The sequence below is a fragment of the Sarcophilus harrisii genome, chromosome 3 (assembly GCF_902635505.1).
Source record: "Sarcophilus harrisii chromosome 3, mSarHar1.11, whole genome shotgun sequence".
NCBI lineage: Eukaryota > Metazoa > Chordata > Mammalia > Dasyuromorphia > Dasyuridae > Sarcophilus > Sarcophilus harrisii.
The window spans coordinates 231,608,815-231,626,827 of record NC_045428.1 but is presented as its reverse complement, the minus strand read 5'-3'; the positions used below and the strand labels follow the sequence as shown (position 1 = coordinate 231,626,827).

General features: G+C 33.8%; 1 protein-coding gene across 2 annotated transcripts in view; it reads right to left on the bottom strand.

The window, feature by feature from the left end:
* PRDM15 (PR/SET domain 15) overlaps positions 1-15,303 on the bottom strand; it is a 149,034-nt gene extending 133,731 nt beyond the window's left edge. The window contains exon 1 of one of the 2 annotated variants that reach the window (XM_031959188.1): positions 13,336-15,303. The gene's annotated coding sequence lies outside the window, so the exon portion shown is untranslated. The remainder of the gene's footprint in view (positions 1-13,335) is intronic. The other variant, XM_031959186.1, reaches the window with a different exon arrangement.
* Positions 15,304-18,013: the final 2,710 nt, after the last annotated feature.

The following is an 18,013-nucleotide window of genomic DNA, read 5'->3' as shown; positions in this document are numbered from 1 at the left end:
TATTTATTCAACCCAGTGTGCTAGCCTATCAAGAAATTCTTGAATCTTGACTCAATCATCCATCCAAGCTGATAAGCATACTATTTAGGCCTTTATCCAAATAGTTGATTAAAAATTACGTAGTGGGGAGTAAAAATAACAATATTAGAGGAAGCGACTGTGCCTAGTTCTCTGCTATCCCTTCTTAACAAAAATCTAGAAAACATTATCAGTAAAAATTTTGATGAGTAAACTAAGAAAAAAAAAAGAATTCTTTTTTCAGTCCAGGAAGACAAATCTCTGTAAACACTGGGAACTAGGTCTAGACTGAAGCATGTTCCCCAAAATACATTTCAGCACTGAACCAAATTAATGTCTGGATATTCCTGATCCATTTTGGGGTCTATTGACTTGTACTGGAATTTTAGAAGATTGCTGCCAGACTAAGTCACTATTAGCCCACTAGGAGGTGCTGCAGGGTAAGAAGTGACTGAATTGAGAGCTCCTTGCAAGTTAAGATGCTGAGGAGAAGGCTAGAATTGAGTCACTAATCTGAGGCTCTTGCTCTTATGGTCAGAACCATATAGCTATATTTACACAGTTCAGTTCCTATGTTTGCAACTGTTGCTCTTTGCCCTGGATGTGTGATCTAAAACTGGGTAATGAGCAATAGAGCCGCTAGAATGAAACTGTTCTGCAGCTACCACTAGCTCTGGATTCCTAGACTCTCTTTCTGTCTTAGTGTCTTAACCTATCCTCTTTCAGTCCTTTGGTATTGGATTTTTGAAAATAAAAAATAAAGAAAAGCAATAAAATACATAATCCATTAGCTAATTTGATTTTTTTTACAGAAAGATCAAATTACCAAAATCAAAAGTAAAAAAAATTGAAATCACTACTAATGGAAAAGAAAGAAAAACAATTATAAAAAGCTATTGCATCCAACTATATGTCCAAAAAAAAAAAAGCCTGACAGTTTAATTAAGTGGACGAATATTTATTGAAAAAATTTTTCTAGATTAAAAAAACAATACATTATTTAAGTAATCTGATATAAAAATTATCCAACAATTCCATTGATGAGGTACACCATGCTAATCACCATGAAATAGTTATCTGTAAATTTTATTTACACTTGGAGCATAGGCTTATCAGTATGAAGTCAGTGTAGTTCATTGGTTTCAGCAGCCTTATACAGAATATTAATATATAAGCAATACAAAAAAAATGGAATTTTACAGAAAGTAGAAAATAAGCATATACATATCTGATAACGAGTAACAAAACAGACAAAATATGGATATAGCCAGAAGGTCAAAATAGAAACTGTGACATTCCCAATCTTGATTTTGCAAGTATTCTGACTTCTGAGCTTGTAGGAACAATCTCCAAAAGCTCAAAATAGAGGCTGGAGCATTTTACTCTTTTTTTTTTTTTAATCAGAGTGATGGCAAGAAATCTGAGCCAAAATTTCTTTCCCATCACAGTCTTTCTCTTATCACAATGGCAAGAGGCCTAACACAGAAATTCTCTTACCACAAACCCTATTTTAGAAAAATAAATTGAACAAATGAAATAAGTGAACTCCCAAAGAAAAACTTTCCAGGATTTACAAATTCTACCACAACTTTTAAGGAATAATTAATCCCAATACTACAATAACTGTTTGAAAAAATATATACACATAGCGAAAGGCACAGCTAAATGGCACATAAGATAAAGCATTAGTCCTATACTGAGCATTTGAGTTCAATTGCAATCTTAGATACATATTAGCTGTATGACCGTGGATGATTCAAAAGGCAAAAGGTAAACAAATATAATCTTGATACTTGATTTAAAAAAAAAAAAGGAAGAATCAAAACATAAAATCACAAATCAATTTGGTTAATGGATATTGATATAAACATTTAAAATTAATGTACAGAGACTACAACAATATATCACAAAAATAGTAAACTATAATCTGCCTGGATTTATATCAGAAATGCAGAAGGCTAATTCAAAATTAGAAAAACTGTAAATCTAATTAACCACAACAATAACAAAAATAAAAATTATATGTTTATGTTAATAGAGACAAAAAAAAGTTTTAAACAAAGTACAAGAGATCCATACCTATTAAAAATACTAGAAAGCACAGGAATAGAGTGTTCCTTAAAATGATAGGTATTGTACAGTTACATTTCACTCTTTCTGAGTTTATTTGGGGTTTTCCTTTTCCAGATCATTTTATTGATGAGGAACTGAGGTTACGTGACTCACCCAGGTCACAACTAATAAGTATCTGAGGCAATATTTTATTTCTTCCTGACTTTGGGCTTAGAACTCTAGCCACTGTGCTACCAAGTTTGTCCTAAGATCCAAGGCTTCTTAAACTTTTTCCACTAGCAATCCTTTTTCACTAGAGAAATTTTTATGTGACCCCAGATATGCAGACATATAAAATAGGTAATCAAATCAAACATTTACTGATAATACGTCATAATTCTGTGATCCCCACATTTAGTTACACAGCCCCATATAGGATTAAACAAATTAGGGGGAGAGGGGAAAAGGCAGTAAGGCCAGGAGAGAAAAATACAATATGTACATGTAAGGGGATCAGGGAAGAGGGAAGAAATAGAGGAAAAAATTTAAGAAACTTTGCTATAGTCCATACCTAGACTATCTCAATAGCCTGCTGGTGCATCTGCCTTAGTTTAAATTTTAAAAAAAGAAAACAGAACAAAAAGGAAAATTACAAATATTAGATGGGCTGTAATAAAACAGGTAATTTAGTGCAATATTGGTGTTTACATAAACATACAAATAACTATATAATAAAGAGATAGAAATAGTTGTAATAGTTTGTAATTCTCTTAAGAATTACATATTCATATCACATTTATGTTGATATATATTCAATCATATGTTCATATCCTTTGATTATTTTTCTATTGGGGAATAGCTTATAGCAAACACACATATGTGTTTGTATTTATCCACACCAATGTATTCTGTGTACATGTACTGACATAATCATATTCTTTATGTACATATATATATGTGCATGCATGTATGTATCCTGAAAGCTATCCCCAACATAAAAGTAGAGAATAAGAACAAACTGTGCTTAGAAGAATTGCACAATATTACCAACCATATGAAAAAATACTGCAAGCCACTAATAATAAGAGAAGTGTATATCAAAACAACCCTGAAGTTTCATCTTACATACTGAAAATTGACAAAGATGACAAAAAGAAAATAAACATACTTGTGTATTAATGATGAAGTACAACCATTTTCAAATTTGGAATTAAGTAAAAAGAATGAATGAAATATCTATCACCTGAGTCCATAATTCAGGGAGTCTATGTAAGCACACTAAGGTATTATATCCCAAGGAAGCCATCCAAGTACCCACATTACACAAAAGTCTATATAAGCATACTAAGGTATTATACCTCTAGGAAGCCACTCAAGTACCCATATTATACCAAAATATTTATAGGAGTACTTTTCATGATAGCAAAAAATTAGAAATAACATAGGTGTCCAGTCGGGAAATGACATATCATGGTATATTTACACTGCTGTAAAAAATGAAAAAAGCAATAAATAGTGGATTATATTAGTGGATGCAGAGTGTAGTATACACAAAAGTCAACAAACTACAACATATTATAACAATATATAAATGAACTACCAAAAAAAAGGGTAAATTTTGTATTATAAAGAATTAGATGGCTCAAAAGAAGAGATATGAGAAGACATTCCCATCCACTACTTTGCATGGTCCACAAGTGTTTTACATTGCACTTTCCCAGATTTTTTCAATATGCTCATCAGTTATGGTGATCTTTTTTCCCTTTTCTATTTCTTCCCTCTTCCCTCATCCCCTTACATGTATATATTGTATTTTTCTCTCCTGGTTTTATCCTTCCCCTCCTTATTTTAAGCTCTTTGGGAGTTGTTTGTTTCATCTTTGTAGCCCTGTTAAGATATAACTAAATGTTTAATTTGGGGCTGACTAGGACATTTAGTAAGAACCAGGAAAGAATTTATATAGGCAATGGAACTGCATCTTGAAAGACGATTAATATATCAACAAAATATGGGCAGTTCATTACAAAATGTGTACATAGATAAAAAGAGATGGCAGAACAGAAAAAATATTCTAAGTTATGTAGAGTACTTTTAGTACTCTAGTAGAAGTTTAGTAAAAGAAGTTAAAGCTATTGGCTCAAATTACACTGGAGAACTTTAATTATGTATCTCCTATACTTCATGTATATACTCACATACATACTCCTACACTCATATACTTCATACATAAGGAAATTAAGGCTTCATGTGCTAGCTAGTTCAAAAGTTACAATAGAAGATGACTCAAGTCCAGGAAAAATAATTCCAAGAGACTCAAATAAAAAGTGACTTTTTAAATATTCTTATAAATTTATTAGTACATTTATTCCAAACTATACAAGTATGGCTGAATTTGCTCAAGAATCACAACTAGTAGCCCTACCAACAATGTATTCTGTGATTTCAGCTAAGTCATACTAATTCTTTGTGCCTCAAAGTTTCCACACCATGAATGAATTCTTTGTTTCCTTAATTGTTATCTTCCTTTTCCTTTATATTAAATTTACTTAGGGGCTGCATGAATTTTGAAGAGAATCCAACTAGCCAATACTGTTTTAATCAATAAGATAACTTATCCCCCCAACAAAAAAAAAAAAAAAAAAAAAAAAAAAAAAAAAAGGCCTGAAAACAGCTTTATTAAATAGGGTATAGTTTCATGCTTAATATTTTCAAGAAAATATTAAGTCACATCATGTAAAAGGAAGTCATTTTTTAAACCAGGTATTCCATCATATGCTTCCTTTGCTCTGATTTTCCTGTGAAATTGTTTATTATGAGCTGACAGAACAAGAATTTTTTTTATCTTCTCATACAATATTGTATTTGTAAAAGAGTCAAGATTTTTTTTGAAAATAAAGTTGAGAATGTTGGCATGTGTCATTAAAATACTGGCTAATCACTATATTGCTCTTTTTTATAGTAGTGAGCTGTCTTTATGACACTTCAATTCCCTATTCTTATTACAAAAAAAAAAAAAAAAAAAGAAAGAAAAATAAGTGTAAGGAAAATATATATATTTCTGTTACAAACAACCAATGAGAGACCATCCTCTGTTACATGAATTTTATTAGTTTCCATGGATTCAAGTGTCATCTCAATACAAATGATTTCCAAAAGTATTAAGATCCCATTTCTCCCGACCTGCAGGATCAATTACCTACTGGATAGGTCTACCCAGGTGTAACATCTCAAACACAATATATCCATAATGGAATTCATTATTTCCTCCACTGAAATCTCTTAAAGCCTCTATTTCTAGAATCATTATTCATAATCTCAGAATTATCCTTGCCTCTTTATTCTTCCTGGGCCCAAGTCTAATTAGTTGTCAAATCTTGAATATTTCTATCTTCATATTATTTCTAGAATCTGTTCTAGTTCACCCTCTATTGAATCTCTGCTGGATTGTTATAACTGGTCTCCCAGTTTCCACTCTTTGCCCTCTCCAATCCATTCTCCCCATATTTACCAAAATGATCTTTAAAGCACACATCTGACCTTACTTCCCTATGCAAAAAAACTTTTAATTGGTTCTTTTTTTGCCTCTAGGATGAAATAAATTCTTCTGTTTTTAAAGATTTTAACAACTTCTTTCCATGTCAATTTCATATTACTCTTTGCTAACACTGGCCTGCTTGTTTGTTGAACAGTGTGTGATATTCTATTCCTCCAGTTCACTGAGGTTATTCCAAACCCATCTCTTCCCCAGCCCCCATCCCAACCAACCTTTCTTGTGCTGTTCTTCATTTCTGCCCTCCATTATCACTCACATTGTCTAACTTTGTTTCTGTGTTTCATTATTTGACTTGTCATTGATGATTTCATAAGTCTCTACAGAGGTCCCTAAATTGTTTCCATTTTTATTTATATATTTCTAGTGCTATGCCCCACAATTTTTTTGTCTGTTTTATTTTTACCTAATCTGTAATTTTATTGGTTAAGTGTGCTCCTAGTGTGTATTAGCAATTTTTCTACAACTGGTAACCCTAGAGAGTCACCTAGCAACATATAGGCAATTTGTCACAGAAGAGGATTTCAAGGCTGACCTTCCTTTGACCATGCATTTAATAAATGCTTTCTAAATTGATTATCAGTTTTATCAGTAACCAAAACATTTGGACTCTACTAGCTTTGGACGAAATGTCAGTACCCTTGTCTTAAGTATTTGCTGGTCAATTGATACCACATGGAGAATAATTAAATTAGGGCTAATGTAGATATAAGCTCTGAATTCTTGGACCTGTTCTTTAATAGGGCAATCGACACAAATTGTGAAGCAACATACAAGGCAGCAAAGGTAAAATATACAAGAAGTGAGACTATATAAATAGATTTGGAAGAAAAGGGTAAAGTCATGGGAAGAGAAAAAAATACAATTTTACGTGAACAATTCTGTATATAAAAGGAGCTTCTAATCCCAGGCATGGCAGTGGTAGAAAATGGATAAAACAGATCCTGAGTGAAAGGTAGCTGAATTCTGATTTTGCCAGAAGAAAAGGTTGAGGGCTTGGACTATATAATCAATAAAAGGAATTCCCTCCAAAGTCACATAAATACAGAGTTCAGGGTACAGGGCCATAAGATATATCATTTGAGAAAGTGGCAATTATACCTAAGAAGATGAAGTAAAGACTTTCTTATCAAATGGTCAAAGGATATGAACAAACAATTTTCAGACGATGAAATTGAAATTATTACCACTCGTATGAAAGAGTGTTCCAAATCATCATTAATCAGAGAAATGCAAATTAAGACAACTCTGAGATACCACTACACACCTGTCAGATTGGCTAAGATGACAGGAAAAAATAATGATGATTGTTGGAGGGGATGCGGGAAAACTGGGACACTGATACATTGTTGGTGGAGTTGTGAACGAATCCAACCATTCTGGAGAGCAATCTGGAGTTTTGCCCAAAAAGTTATCAAACTGTGCATACCCTTTGATCCAGCAGTGTTTCTACTGGGCTTATACCCCAAGGAGATACTAAAGAAGGGAAAGGGACCAATATGTGCCAAAATGTTTGTGGCAGCCCTGTTTGTAGTGGCCAGAAGCTGGAAACTGAGTGGATGCCCATCAATTGGAGAATGGTTGGGTAAATTGTGGTATATGAATGTTATGGAATATTATTGTTCTGTAAGAAATAACCAGCAGGATGAATACAGAGAGGCTTGGAGAGAATTACATGAACTGATGCTGAGTGAAATGGGCAGAACCAAGAGATCATTATACACTTCAACAACGATACTGTATGAAGATGTAATCTGATGGAAGTGGATTTCTTTGACAAAGAGACCTAATTCAGTTTCAATTGATCAATGATGGACAGAAGCAGCTACACCCAAAGAAAAAACACTGGGAAATGAATGTAAACTGTTTGCATTTTTGTTTTTCTTCCCGGGTTATTTTTAACTTCTGAATCCAATTCTCCCTGAGCAACAAGAGAACTGTTTGGATCTGCACACATATATTGTATCTAGGATATACTGTAATTTATTTAACATGTATAGGACTCTTGCCATCTAGGGGAGGGGGTGGAGGGTGGGAGGGAAAAAATAGGAACAGAAGTGAGTGCAAGGGATAATGTTGTAAAAAAAATTACCCTGGCATGGATTCTGTCAATAAAAAGTTACTATAATAATATAAATAAATAAATAAAATAAAAGTAATCATTCTGATGCTAAAAACAAAAAACAAACAAACAAACAAAAAAAAACCTTTCTTATCAAATATATATAGAAGAAATCTCTGCCAGAAGAATATAACTTAAAAGGCTGTCAAAATTAGCTCTTCATAAATCAATGCAAAACAACTGAGGAAAAAAAGTCAATAAAAGAGATGAAACTTCTTTTTTTTTTCATTTCTAAAAAGAAAAATTGTAGATAAATGGGAATGATCACGCATGGTGCTTTTACCAAAAAAAGGAAAAAACATTAGCTATAAAAATTATAGATTCATATGGTTGCTTCCTCATCTTAACGAGATTTTTATTAAAATTATCATAAAGGATATTATTGATTTTTTAAAATGAAAAAAGCAACAGTCTTTTGCAAATGACTTTTTATAATAGTTATCTTTCCTGAGACATCAAAGAGCATAATGATTGAAAGCAATATAGAAAACAAGATCCAATTGTGACTATTATTTATTGATTTTTAAAAGCAACCTGCAACCTTTGAAGGCTCTCCTCAAATAATGTGTTCTTATTAAAAAATACAAAGTATATATCAAAGTTATAAGACTGACATATACAACCTCAGGGATAATTTTAATAATCCAGAATATTCACATAAAATAATCCTGGAGACCAAGACTAACAAAACAACTGATAAAATTAACAATTGACAATCATAATATATTATGATTGTTTGTTCACATCATCATATTCAATTGCACTCTGGTGGGTATGATACTATCCAGTGAAAATAACCATATTTTAAAGGGAAGGTCAAGGGCAACTTCCCTTTCTCTAGTCATATGATCCTCCTCTAAAGGCCTGTTTGGCCTTTTTATTTGCTCTGTTCCATTCTAAATATAGGGGAATCTTGGGCATTTAAGCTACCAGAATCCAGGAGTTATAAACCAGGCCAGGTTTTGTAGGCAGCTTAGAATTGAGCCACAAGGAGCAAGGAATGATTAATAGTATAAACTGAGAAGAATAAGAGTAACATTTGAGACTTCAATCTAGCAGAATTCATCTGGAAGTAAAGCCTTTTGTTGCAAATTTGGTGGAACTAATTCTATATAGGAACTGAGTTAAGTTCTGAACCATCTCTTTTCCTCACACTCCTCACCTCTGATGATAAGATACATGGGGAGATTATACTTTTATTTATTATCTTTGTCCCAGACACATTTGTGAAGTGAATATTGCTTTGTTAAAGATTGATAGATATCTATATATACATTTTTTAATTTGTAAAACTTTAAGGTTTGAGAAACACTTCACAAAAATCTCATTTGATTTTACCACAACTCTACAGAGTATATAATACAGATGTTGTCTCCATTTTACAGATAAGTAAATTGAGGCTCAGAGAAGTTAAGTGATTTATTCATACTGAAACATTATGGCAATAGCAAGATTACAATTAAAGTTTTGGGGTCTAGCACTCTTTCTACTATAAAATACTGTTTCTCATGGATGATGCTTGACAATTTCATGGATAATGTCCAGGAAAAGTGCAAATGAATTATCTGAATACATTTATTTATAAATTGGCTTTGTACATCAAGCCTCATATTACAAAATCTTCCTTAAAGAGAACCACTGTGAAAGAGACTGGATAAACATGCCATAATTGTGAACAAAATAAACAAAAACTATATACTGCCAATGACCTGCAGTTTGATGGGCAGCCTATAAAGTCAGTCAAACAATATATTTACATACATCAAGACTGTAGATGAACAGTAGATGGGTCTAGTATTGAGTAGTGAGAAAAAATTTGAGGAATCAAAGTACTTAAAATGATTCCAAATAGTACGGTGCCACAAAATTCCATCTATTTAACATCACTATTTTCCAAGTGAAAATTTAGCTCTGAATGATGGAACAACAAAATCTCAGAATTGAAAGATTCATAGCAGGTACATAATAGACTGCAGCAGCAGTCTATTGATAGATATCTATATATACATTTATATATACTTACATATATTTATATATACTTATATATTTTTTATATATTTATATTTATAGAAGAATGGAAAGAACACCAGATTTGTGATCAAAAAGACCTGAATACTAAAACCAAAAGTTGAATAAAAGATATTGTTTGAAACCACATATGGCTAGAAAAAGAGATAGTAAAAAAGAGAAACAACAAATGGATAGTCAGAAATGCAGCACACTGGTATTTCTATATACTGAAAGACCCAAAAAAGGGCTCAATTCTGTTGGATAAATCTTTTACTGAAGATCTGTAGGTAAACATGAACGATAGTCAAAAAGAATGGGATAACATGGAGGGGTCTTGATATTTCTCAGTAGAAAAATCCCTCATTCATAATTTGCTAATGTTATTAACACAAATTGACAATAAACGAATTTAACCAGGGCTCTAAATTTTATATGTAATTTTTCAAAAAGTTCACATTTTAAAAAAAATTGTATGCAGCATATTTAATTTTTTGCCCAGATAATATCAATTTCTATTTTGATAAGCATTATAACTTTCAAAGTACTACTACATTAAATAATTCAATCCTCACAATAACTCAACTAAAAGGTAGATTTATATCTACTTTCTCCATCAATTTCTATAAATGAGGGAACTGAGATTTTAAAGGCTAAGTGACTTTCTCCAAGATCACACAAGCATTCCCCAAGTTGTCTTTCTATATCTAAATTCAGTACTATTTTCCCTGCTTTTCTTCTTCCTAAGATGATATACCTTAAGAAGTTCTTCTCAAAGAATGTAGTTACAATCTAATATGTTGAACCTGAAACTTGTTTAAGAAAGAATGTCCCTAATTCCAATATTAAACATTATATTATTTGCATTTTTGTCACAACCATTTCCCCAAATTAAAAGTATATAAAAAAGCAAATATCCAAAATTCTTAGTTGCATATTTTTTCTTCAAAATCTATGTTACAGTTCATATTTTATTAATCACCACACCAGAATGCAAGGGAACAGACCCAAGAGTACATAACAAATATTTGTTTGTGAAACTGCTGCTAAAAAAAAAAAATATGAAATCAAAACAATAAAAATAGTCATACCATGAACAATGGTCATACTATACCATGAGTCCATGAGAAAAATGCCATCCAAATTTGTTCTTTAGATTCTAATACAAAATCAAGTTAATATGAAAATTGAAATGTTTTATTAAATTTTTAATTGAAATTTTAAAAGACAATCTTTATTGAAGTTGTAAGCCCAATTACAAGTTGTGTAAACCTACAAATTTAACAATCTAACTGATTTATTTAAAACTGTAGTTGTAGATGTTAGAGGCACTCGCGGAGAAAATATAAATTACGTCAATATTAATAATATATTGATATAGTAAGACTGATATTAAGCATCTGAGGCAGGATTTGAATTCAGGTCTTCCTAACTCCAAGTCCAATGTGCTACTTCCATTTGCTTTTGAATGTTTAGGATTAAGTTTATTGGAAGTAAGATTTGTTTCAATACGGTGTGAGGAAATGAAAACCAGTTTAGAAGGGATAGGGAAGTTATCCAATTCAAGTGGGTTAATATTATATACTTATAATATATATTATATACATACTTATATATTTATATATATATTTATATTTATATATACTTATATATTTATATTTATATATAATTATATATATTTATATTTATATATAATTATATATTTTTATATATTTATATATACTTATATATATTATATATATACTTATATATATATTTATTTATATATACTTATATATTTTTATATATTTATATATACTTATATATATTTATATTTATATATACTTATATATTTTTATATATTTATATATACTTATATATTTTTATATATTTATATTTATATATACTTATATATTTTTATATATTTATATTTATATATACTTACATATATTTATATTTATATATAAATATATATATATTTACATATATACATATATTTATATTTACTTATATATATTTATACATCTATTTATATTTATATAAAAATATATACATATATTTACATATATACATATATACATATATTTACATATATACATATATATTTATATTTACATATATACATATATACTTATATATACATATATATTTACATATATACTTATATTTATATACACACGATATAATTATAATATATAAAAATATTAGTATAATTGCATATAATAACATGAGTTATACACACTATCACGATATTAAAGGAAAGGAACTGCCAACTACAATGATTGGTTGCACCATTCCATAGAGTATCGGGGTAGAATTTTGCTTTCCTACCCTTTTGCATCTAATTACTCATGACAAAGTGTGAACTCGAGGAGCTAAAGATAACAGCGCCATCTAGGAAGGTAAGCCGAGCACCTTAGAGCACCTAGGCCCCAGAAAAGAAATAGCAGGAGGAACTGATTCAAAGGACTGGGAATAGCAATCCTTAAATCCCCATAGTCGAATCATCATTCGCATTATAATGGACAGCTTAGGAATTTTTAAATAGGAAATTACTCAGCATATGTACAAAAAAAGCTTTTGATTTCATTGACCTCCTCATCGAAAATGGATTTAATATAAAAGGATTTGGGGGGCGAAAGGGAAAATGCTGAATGTTTCAAGACTTAATACTTCGAGATAGCGTCTGTAAAATGTGGGTGGGGAGAGAAGAGAGAAATCCCTTCCAAATTTCAATCCAGACCTCTCCACCAATTAAGTTCTCCCAGGGCCTTACAGAAGAGCCTATTTAAACCAATGCATAAGGGAGGGTGGAAAATAATATTGCCTGGATTATCTGGGAAACGACCCTGCAGATCCCAGCACAACGAACTGACATATAGCCTCCTTATCCAAAACTGGCTTCTAGGTCCCTCCCTCCCAAGCTAACCCTCCCGCAAAGTAAGCAGCTGTGGAAGATGGAGCACTAAAAGAGAATGTCATTGCCACACCCTCCCCACAACACCCTTTTCCCCCCTAACCTCTAAAATTAGTATGGACTTTTTGAGGGCTCTAGAAAGCCCAAGACAAGACAAGAATACAGAGGCGCCGCACAAAGGCACGTACTGATCCAACCCAAGATCCGTCAGCCAGGCCAAAAAAAAAAAAAAAAAAAAAAAAAGGGGTTTTTTTTTTTTTTTTTTTTTTTTTTTTTTTTTTTTTTTTTTTAAAGCTGCTTCCCGTTGCAACCCTAAGCAGTGCGACGCGGCGCTGGTGTGTACATAGAGCGAACTAGGGAAATCCAGGAGTTACTCTGCTGAAATCCAGCCGGGTTTTGACTCCGATCTCCAACTGTTCCCCTTCAACTCAGAGAATGTAACAAAGAACAGTCGGCATGGCGGATGGACTGGGGACCGTGTGTTGAGTGCAAGTCAACCCCGTGGGGCTAGAGAGAAGGAGGGGAGGGAGGGAGGATTCCCTCCCCTCCCTCTAATGGTGGGCCCTGGGGACAGTCGGGTGCTCGCTGGGGGTGCCGGTGAACGGGGCGAGGATAGGGGTGCGCGGGGCTGGAGGTAGCAGCGCGTAAAGTCGTCTCACCTGGTCCGGGGGGGGGGGGGGGGTTACCTGCCTTTGGAATGTGCAGACCGGGATCGGATCCGGACTCCAGGTTGCGATCCGCTCCGGAAACTACGCAGCACCGGAAACCAAGAAGGCGGAAAAGGCATCTTGGGAGTTGTAGTATGCTATGATTGGCTCGCCTCCGTCAGCGATACTGCTCTCGGACACCCGGATCCTGCCTCTTCCCAAGTTCTTCTCGGAACGGGGCTGTTGGAGTTATATAGCCAGTACAGTATATATGTATGTCGGTGTAGGAAAGGAGCGTTTGAGTAATGGGCCTAAGGAGATCCAGAAGGGCTCACGCTTCCGGCGCCCGTAGCGGTTTCTTCAGGTTTGGGCAGGTGTTTCCTGCAAAGTCCTCTCACCTGCTCAGGCTGAGGTCACGTGTGTCTCTGCCGCTTCCCTTCCCTCTTTTTTTCTTCCTCTCTCCCTCCCCTCCCTCTTTCTCTTCCTTTCCCACCTCCCTTCCCCTCCCTCCCTCCCTCCTCTTTCGTTTCCTCTCTTCTTCCTCTCACTTTTCTCCCCCCATCGTTCAGAAAAGGCTTTTTAGAGGAGCCCCTCTCTGTCGTCGCGAGCGAGGGCTCAGAGGTTGGTGGGAGGCCCCAAACGGAGCTCTGTCTAGACACATCAGAGTTGGGGGCCCCCACGCGGATGCGGTTTTCTGGCACTCCTGCTGTCCTGCTGTCCCTGAGCTGCTCAAGGGATTCCATAAGGAAAACAACTTCCCCTTCGCTGTTAAATAATTGCAATATTCTGGTTCTAGTATTAGAAGGGATTGTAGAGATAAGGTTAATCTGACCTCCCTTTTCTTTGATGTAGGGAATTTGGTCTTAAGCTTTTTTATTTATACTTTCATTATACATATCTTTTGGCCGTTTATGTGGTGGGGAAAGTATCAGTCACCTGAGAGGTGAGCATTCATTGTTTTAAAAAATAATAATAATTAAGCCACAAACGCAATTTGTTGTTCTTCCAAAATATAGCATGCAATTTCATGTAGAAGTCAAAATCAAACTGAAAATATTTTTTTTAATTAAATTGTTTGATCAAAAGCATTTCCAAAAATCACTTTAGTAAATAAGTTTTCTCCCCAAATTTTGAATGGCAGAGGGGAAAAAACAAAGTAGAACGAAATGTAAATAGGAAGTGAAAACCTTGTTCTATAAAATGAAGTACCAATCCTGTACTCTCCCTGGGAATTTTTTTTTAAGTTGTGCTTTAGGTTTCTAAACAGTAGGTATTTGAGATTAACTTTTCTTATAAGTAAAGATATAACTGAAAGATGTTTTAAAGTGACAAGATAATGAATTCCGGGAACATTCTTACAAGACAATTCTCACATTTTTTTTTTTAACATACATTTTTTTAAAAAGTTTTGACATTTTTCTTTAGTCAACATTAAGTGCCTACTGTGTAACAAACACTTTGCTGATCCCTGGAGACTGGAAGATAAGGGGTAAAAAAATTTATTCCACTCAAGGAGCTCAGGCTAATTGAAGGAAAGCAATATGAAAACATCTATATACCGTTATACACATGGGGAATAAATGGGAGATAATCAAAGAGAGAAGACTATCAGAAAGAATCAGGAAAGGCTTTTTCCAGAAAATTGGTTTCAATTACTAATTATGGGAAGCCATAAGAAAATGAGGGACAGTGCTCTAGGCATAGGGGAATGCCTTTGAAAGACATTTCAGTTAATGAAAATACTAGTCACACTGCTAAGCCCTAGATGGCAGAGTATAAGGAGAGTAAGGTGTATAAGAATTCTGGAATGGGAGAAAGGATTAGGAGCCAAACAGAAATTTATATGCAATCTTGGAGGTAAAAGAGAGTCAACAGAATTTAGTGAATAAACAGATGACATGGGTCAGACCTGTGCTCACCTTCTACAGGAAGCCTCCCCTAACTTGTCTTGAATTATAAGACTTTCTCTCTTTTAATTATTTCCTATTTATCTTATATATAGCTTCCATTATATATATTTGTTTTTATGTTGTCTTCATTAGACTATAAGCTCCTTGTGGGAATAGATTGTCTTTTGCATCTTTTTGTATCCCCGGACATAGCACCTAGCACATAATGGCACTTGTGGTTCCCTGAAGAAGGACCTGGGTCCTAGTAATTGTAGTGCCAGGAGTTAATTAATATTCATTAATTAATGAACATTAGCTGAGTGGTGGACTGATGGACGTAGCTGTGATTTGGGGCTAGGAGGCCAACCAAGAGGCTTCTGCATTGGTTCAGTTATGAGATGAGAAAGGTCTGTAGGAGACTAGAAGCAGTTTCAGAAAAGAGAAAGGGGCACAGATGTTACAAAAGGTAAAAAGCAGGCTTGGGCAACAAGTTGGATATGGAAGATGAGAAAGACTGAGGTACATGACCCTGAGTTAGGAACTGGTTTTTGGGAGGATAGTAATGCCAAGGACAATTATAGGGAAATTGAAAAGAGGAGGGTTTGGGGAAGGAAAGATAATTCATTTTTGGACAAGCTGAGTTTAAGATGTCCACAAAATATCCAGTTCCATTAAGCAGTTAGTGGTATAAGGCTAGAGGTCAAGAGAGACTAGTTCATAAGGAGACTGAATAGTAGTCAGACAGGAAGAGAACCAGGAGAGGGCAGTGTCATGAAAACCTAGAATGAAGAGAATATCAGGCTGAGTGAAATGAGCAGAACCAAGAGGATATTGTATACAGTTAAGATTATTTGATGATCGACTGATGGACTGGCTCTTCTCAACAATGCAATGATTCAAGGGAATTCTAATCAAGTCGAGATTGAAAATGCCATCCACATCGAGAGAGAACTATAGAAATTGGCTGTGGATTAAAGCATAATATTTTACCTTTTATTTGTGTGTTTATTTCTTTATCATGGTTTCTTCCCCTTTAGTCTGATTTTTCTTGTATAACATAAATATGGAAACATGTTTAAAAGAATTGCACATATTTAACCTATATTAGATTGCCATCTTAGGGAGGAAGAGGTAAAGGAGAGAGAGAAAAATTTGAAACACAGTCTTACAAAAATGAATCCTGAAAACTATCTTTACATATATTTGGAAAAATAAGCTACTATTGAAAAATTTAAAAATACATCAGAGCGAAGAAGATGATTAAGAGTCAGAAACTGTAGAAAGGGCAAGAAGGATGAGGAAGGAAAAAAGGCCATTTAATTTAGCAATTAAATCACAGAATTTTAGAGAAAGCAGTTTTGGTTGAATGATAAGATGGAAGCCATTAATAGACAGCTTTCTCAATGAGTTTAGCCACAAAAAGGAGATACAGGAGAACTAATGATCAAATGAGTTTTGTGAGGGATCAGGCAGGAATGAACATTTTTGTAGGCACTAGAGAAATAATCAGAGACTGAAGATTATAGAATGGGGATAATGTCCTCTTAAGCCATAATTTTTATACTGCCAAATTTTATCAATATTAAAAAATTCAATGTGGAAACATGTAGAATTTATTTTTTAAAAAGTTAAGAGCATATGGGGTATTTCATCCTTTCCATCTTTACATGCTTTAAAAAAAATTTTGATAGCTCTTTTTTTACAATAAATTTTCTCCCAAATCCTTTCTTTCCCCCTCCCAGTTATTCCATATAACAATATCTTTAAAGAGAAGAAAAAAATCAGCAAAAGTCTGAAAAATATGCAAGATATAGCACACTCAGGATCTCCCACCACTTTAAAGGAATAGAATGGAAGCACCTTCCCTTATCTCTTTATCAGAGCCCTTCAGGCCTTTGTTTCCTTTTGTTTTTGAGACTAGCAGAACTTCTGAGTCACATGACAAGGAGCAGATATTTTCTCAGACCCTCTCCAAAGTAGACATTAAATGCAAGAGGTAAAGCAATTCAGTTTTCTCCAATTGTTTCATACACCAAAAAAAACAAATACAAAACGAGAGGTTAAAAACCTACTGAAATTATTCTGTTAGAAATGACCAGCAGGATGATTTCAGAGAGGCCAAGAGAGACTTACTTCAACTGATGCTAAGTGAAATGAGCAGAACCAGGAGATCATTAGACACTTCAACAACAATACCATATGATGATCAATTCTGATGGACGTGGCTAGCTTCAACAATGAGATGATTCAAACTAGTTCCAATTGATGAATAATTTAGAGGATCAACTACACCCAGAGAGAGGACTATGGGAAATGACTGTGGACCACAATAGAGCACTTCCATTGTTGCTGTTATTGTTTGTTTGCATTTTTGTTTTCCTCCGCACGTTTTTTTTTACTTTCTTTCCAGAGCCGATTTTTCTTGTGCAGAAGATAACAGTATAAATATATATATACATATTTTGGATTTAACATGTATTGAACTACCTGCCATCTAAGGGAGGGAGTAGCAGGAAGGAGGGAGAAAAGTGGAACCAGGTGGTTTTGCAAGAGTACATGTTGAAAATTTCCCCATGCATGTTTTGTCAAGAAAAAACTATAATAATAATTTTAAAAAACCTAGTGAACTAACATGATACCCAACTTTTAACATGATCATTCAGCACCATTTTACCCACTGCCACAGTTATATAAATGCAGGGCTGCACAAGCAGACCAGGCTTTTTAATAGAAACACCCCACCTACTCTACTCAAGTGCTAAAGAGAGGGAGAAATGTCCTTAGGCAGAGGCAGCAGCAAGAATCATAGCATATGTAGTACATATGTACATA